The sequence below is a fragment of the Pteropus alecto genome, unplaced genomic scaffold (assembly GCF_000325575.1).
Source record: "Pteropus alecto unplaced genomic scaffold, ASM32557v1 scaffold134, whole genome shotgun sequence".
Classification (NCBI taxonomy): Eukaryota; Metazoa; Chordata; class Mammalia; order Chiroptera; family Pteropodidae; genus Pteropus; species Pteropus alecto.
The window spans coordinates 8,242,596-8,249,009 of NW_006436283.1; the positions used below are offsets into that span (position 1 = coordinate 8,242,596).

At 34.4% G+C, this 6,414-nt stretch overlaps 1 pseudogene; it reads left to right on the forward strand.

Annotated features, from left to right (window-relative positions):
- The first annotated feature begins 6,059 nt into the window (after nucleotides 1–6,059).
- On the forward strand, nucleotides 6,060–6,178 carry LOC112480175 (annotated as a pseudogene).
- Nucleotides 6,179–6,414: the final 236 nt, after the last annotated feature.

Genomic DNA, 6,414 nt, shown 5'->3' on the forward strand with positions numbered 1-6,414 from the left:
ACGTGAAGACTAACATCATCTAGGTAATCTTCTGTATATATTTTTTCTTATCAGTATATCCTGAATATTATTTCCTATCATTCTGCAGAGGTCTTACAAATTTTTTACAATTGTACAGCATTCTGTTGGGTGACTATACCATAATTTGTTTAACCATTTTCTTAAGTATGGACATTTAGGCTTTTGCAGTATTTTGCAATTACAAAAAATGCTCCAAGAAATGACCTTGGGGGTGCATATTTTCGTATTCTTGTGCATGTTATCTTCAGGTAGATTCCTAGAAGTAGAGTTGTTGGGTCAAAATATGTAGTTTTGCTAAATGACATTAAAATTTTTTTACAGAACGATTGTGCAGATTGCATTCCTACCAGTAGAACCCTCTCCAACAGTATACACTGTGATTTTTATTTTAAAGTTAGCTAATGAAATAGGAAAAAAAATAGCATCCCAACCTTTTAATTTGTATTTATCTAGTTATGTGTGTTTCAATATTTTTTCAAATGTTAAATGCTATTTTACCTTATTTTATGAATTATCTGTTCCTATCTTTTTCTTGTTTTTATCAAGTCATTTTCCCCAAAAATATTTGTTCCTCAAGTTTTAAGAATTTTGCTAATAAAGATAGCAGCCATCTGTCTTTATATATATCTATATATATATTGCTGTTTTGTGAATTGTCTTTTGACTTTGTTTATGGTACTTTTTGTCATGTAATTTTTTTATTTTTACGTAGCCAAATTTATTAATTTTTTGTTCTATCTTTGGGTTTTGAATCATAGTAAGCATTCTCTTGTATCAAGGCCACAAAGGAACTCATCCATGTTTTCTTCTTGCTTGCTTAGTTTCTTTTCTCTACATTTATATCTCTGGTTCAGATGGGGTTTGTTCTTATGTGTGGTGTGAAATATAAATGTAGTTTTATTGATTTTATCCAAATGGTTACCTGATTGTCCAGTACCATTTATTAAAGAGATCATCTTCCCCACATAGCTTTGAAATGCTTCCTTTATCACGCTCTAAATTTCCATATATATTTGAGTATCTTTTTGACTTTTCTATTCTATTCTACTGGTCTACTTATTGGTTCATGTACCAATATCGCAACTTTTAATTATGAAATTTTATTGTATATCTGATTATAGCTATTTTGCGTGGTCATTTTTTTTCTGTTTTGTGTGTATTTTCCTAGATACTTTTGCATGTTTGTTTATCTAAATAAACTTTATTATCAGCCTGCCTAATTCCATAAACTGTTCATTTAATATTTTCATTGCAACTACATAAAATTTGTAAATTAACTTAGGGAGTTCTGACATCCTCATAATGTTCAATCTTCCTATCTAAGAACAAGAAATGAATACTTTTCCATTTATTTAAGTCAACTTTTGTGTCTTTCAGTAGTGCTTAAAATTTTTCCTCGTAAAAGTACCTCATACAGATCTTACACGTGTTCTGTTTCACTTAAATGTATGAACACTTCCCATATTGTTACAGTTGTACATAACAATCATTTCAGTGGTTCTGCTTTATTTCTCTGAAATTATGAAGTTCTAATGGAAAGAATTTCACTTCCTCCTCTGACGACTCCTATTACATATCATGCCGCATTAAGCCACTTCATACATTTCTTTATTACATTCAGATGATATCCCAGAAATTGGTTATGTCTTTAAATGCATTTCAAAATGTATTTCTTAAATGGTTGAATCAATTTATAGTGCCACTAGCATTAAATGACTTTGCTAGCTTTATTGCATCCATTTTTTTTAGCATTAGTCAGGAGTAAATTTTTTAAATTGGCTAAATTGAGAGAAGCAAAACGTCATTTTTTTTTCATTTTAAATAGTTTTAATATCTCAAATTGCTTATCATATTTATAAATTTGACCTATTCTGGTTTGAATTATTTTTTATTAGCTGTCTAGTTTTCCTAAATGTTTTATTGCACTCAGAATAATTTGAAAATTCACAAATGTGTTCAATTTACCTAATATGTTTGTGCTAAGAATCTGATATTCTTCCAGAGATATAAAGGCAGTGCCTTCATTTAAAATATGTGTTCTTAGATACATGATTTACAGTTATATTTTAAATATGTTATTCTAGTTTCAAACTAAAATATCAACTCCATTCTTAACTCTTATCAACTTCAAATGTCCTGCCTTGTCTTTGGGTAACCTCTACTCTTACTGGAATATTGTTAATATAAATAACATGGAGAACTTATTGACGTGAATTATTTCAGTTTATTCTGAATTTAGGTTCTCTCTTCAACCAAATGTCAATGCATTAGAGATTAACAGTGTTCAGTCATTTATCATCTTGTGTGAAATCTAAACAATAGCTAAAGTATAAAGACCTTAAATGTGCTCTTTATTACACACCTGACTATTCAATGTAATCATGGTAAGTTTTGAAATGTCCTATATCTTCTTTATTGCTGAGTACATCATGCTAATTGTTTGCCGCTCTGCCTGTTCCTTAGACCAGTGGTCCTCAAACCTATTAAATAAACTGTATCTATGTTAAAAATAGAGTTAATGTAGTTTTACCTATATGCCTCAACTAAACTTTGCCTAAGACTGTCTCTAATATACACTCATGAGGAAAAATGATCTCATTTTGAAAATCATTGCATTTCTGAACTGAACAATATGTACTTTTCATCAGAAGAGAGATTGACAGCTGTATGTATTTGTTGCAATGTGTGTGTATGTGGCAGAGAGAGAGAGAGAGAGAGAGAGAGAGAGAGAGAGAGAGAGAAATGGGAAACACTCGCTCCTAAGAAAACACTCTACAATTCACACAGAAGGAACAATAGTTGGAAATGTTTATAAACACAATAACTTGTGTAGTCGCCAACCAATGTCCTTAAAGAACATGTTCCCACGCATTTTACCAATGAAGGCTAAGAATTTTAAGCTATGGACAAAGTAAATAAATACAATTATCAAAGTATCTCTCTGAGACTTTATTACTGTAGTCTATGAATTATCACTAATGTGTCACCAGATGGCTTGCACTATTAATGCTACACTGTCTGTTTGTGCAGGTCTTTTCAGTCTAGTAATGAATTTCACATAATTTACTTTAGTTCATCTTAATAAAACTACCCAGTTCCTCTATAAACTTGATTATTTAAGGAAAACTATTTATTTATTCATTCATTTTTATATCCATGGAAGAAGCATTTGTCCATTTAATCATGACAAAATTCATTTATTCATATTTTGGTTAATTCGTTTTTTACAAATGTATATCATGCCTTGTTAACAATTGATTTAAGATGGCTAGAAATACGGATTATTTAGAATAGTATCTCTCAAACTTTAATTTGCATATGAATAACTGGAGGAATCTTGTTAAATATAAATTACGCTTAAATAGTTCTGGATGCAGCCTGAGATTTGTTGGTACTCCTAACAGGTTCCCAGGCACTGCCAATGCTGCTGACCCCCTGACAACACTTCCCGTAGCCAGGCCTAGATGCCTTCGCTCTTCTTGAGATTTTGATAAGGAGATACAACACAGCGTGAACAGTACGTAAGAGTAGCTTCCCAAGCTCCCATTTGTATGTGAAGGAGGGATGCTTGAGAAGAAGCATATGTACATGTGACAACGGGCATGTAATGTTTCTGTGTAATAAGGATTTTATAATTCAACTCTACTTTCAAGAAGAAAGTAGCTTTTCCCAGCTAAAGATGCTACGCTCATCCAACTCATCTTGAGGGTATAGATAAGCAAAGATCCACAAGAGAGATCACAGTCCTGTGACGAATGTTTGCTGCAGTGATGTCAGAGATAAATATGCAAAGATTAAGAATTGTTTTAGTCATTGATGAGAACGATCCTGAGGCCAGAAACTGTGCTCCTTAAAGCATGTGGGGCACACAACTTGAATGTCCCAGAGCGATTCTCCTTGTCACCCAGCTTCAGGTTCTGCTCTATCTGCTTTAAGAAGGGAACGGATTCTAAAGTCGACTCAACGTTCCTGTCATTTATTTTCAGTCAATGTGGGCAAGCCTCATTACAGAGAATGGTTTCAGTGAATTTCTTACAATCTATTATTTTATCTTTTTGAAAATGTGTATATTCCCAAATATATATTCATATGTATATTTGGAGAGTCATACCTATCTCAGTATAAGCATCAAATTTAGCAGCCAGGAAACTACAGACTACCTTGCAAATCTTACCTGCAACTTGTTTTTGTAAATAAAATTTTGTTGCAACTCAGACACACCCATTCATTTGTGAGTTGTCTATTGCTACTTTCACTCTACAATGGCACAACTGAGCAGTTGAGACAGAGATCATGTAGACTGAAAAGCTCCAAGTATTTACTATCTAGCCTTTACAGGAAAAGTTTGCTGACCCTGGTCAAGATAGTAAAAATCTAGATTAAACAACCTCCCTTATAAAATGCCATGTGACCAGGAATATTACTGCATATATTAACAATGTGTATACATACACACACACACACACACCCAAAGGTGGGAAGAGGAGGGTAGGGAGAGGCACGCATTTCTAGTAAATAAGAATGTTATGAATATTTCTCTCCTTGTATAAATAGCAGATCTACTTTCAAGGAATCATCCAAAGCATCAAAGATGGGACACTATACAAAAGGAAGTCCTTTGACACTGAAAACAGTAAATGAGTTATTATGGTAAAAATAGCATTGCCTGATAGAGATTATGCATATGGATTCAGCAATTAAATACACAAATAAAGGCACAGATGATACAGATGTAAAGCTTCAGCCTTGGGATTTGCGTTTAATCAATTTAATACAAGAAATAAGGGGAAATTTTCTGTGTCCTCTTACTGACTCTCATTTTTCCCACCTTTCCATTACCTAAAAAGTGATCTTGACTCATGCTTGTAAGGTGTCTGGGAACAAATACAGGAAGGGCAATAACAACAAACAACAGGAGAATAAGAAACATAATCGAGATACATTTACCCTAATGGGAACACGAATGAGGATTGTGTCGTTTCTGTTATGTGATTGTTCGTGTCCTTCAGAGTATCCTGAAAACATAACCAGGGAAAATCCTTGCCAAAGCGGGCAGAGAATCCCATGGGATCAGAAAAAGCAGCATTGCTTTGCAGAGGGTGAGAAGTAAAACAAGACTGAGAAATGATCGATATAATATGGTCAAGAAATAGGAATTTCATAGGTCTCTGGTTCTTGTCAAATCCTAGTCGGTTGTATACTTGGTGCAACATCAATCTTCTGCTTTAGTGTTGTTATTTGTGCTATTTCATCTCAGACTAGAGTTGATCTGTGATGTTATAATAACTCAAAATAAATTAGTTGATTAAATGGAGTTTCTCGGCTCTACAGTTCACTAAGCTTTCTTTTTTTCTCTCTTTTCCAAATATCAATATTTTTTTACTTTGCTGTTGCTTTTTAAATCTGATAACAATTTTTATGTGTGGGGTTTTAGAACATCTTTCAAGGCATCTTTTGATCTGCTTGACTATAAAAGCCTTCAACTATGAAGTCCAGTACATACTGGTTTTCTTCGTCCAGTGGTCCTCAAACCTATTATTTGCCCAATTTCAAAGTTATAGCAAAAAAAGACATCAAACACCCCAGAGCACCACCTGAGCAGACTGTCATTCCGCTGACTAGAGTCAGCGTACCTGGCCACTACCTGGTCTTCATTTGATCGTAAGGGACCCCTGTGAGCCCACAGCCTCCTCACAACCTGCTGGCTCAGGCCATCAGATGAATATTCTCCCCTGATTCTCCTGAAATTATTCAATCTCCATTGGGACTATAGCAAAGCTGTGGTCTCAAGCTTGCCTGCCACCTGCTCCGAAGGTGGTCCTGCTGGATTATCAGTTCTCTTAGTTCCTACTTGACTAGTTAGGCTATCACATCATGCTGACAACTTGTTCTATGTTCCCAGAGTCCCCTGACTTATAAGTCGGGCTGTACTTCAGACAGAAGTGAAGTGAAGAATATTACCCCGAAGGCTCTCTATCAGTGAAGATTCTTAGTTACAAGCCACAGACCCCGACTATGACTCACTTAAGATGAAAATTGTCTATGGCCATGCCACTCTGAACAAGCCCAATCCTATCTGATCTCGGAAGCTAAGCAGGGTCGGGCCTGGTTAGTACTTAGATGGGAGACCACCTAGGAAGATCAGGTGCTATAGGCATAAAAAAATAAAAAATAAGGGGTTGTAAGCTGACAAGGTCTTTGCAATCTGTGAGGTCAACCAAGGATTGCTTTGCCTAATAAAAATAAAAATAAATAAAAATAAAGGCAACCACAATGGTCATAGATAGAATGTGGGTCTTTGAATTAAAAAATTACGGTTTTTTTGTTTATTTTTGCTTCCAAAGAAAATTAGTGATGATAAATGTGCAAAAGTTTCATCACCATCAAAGTAGA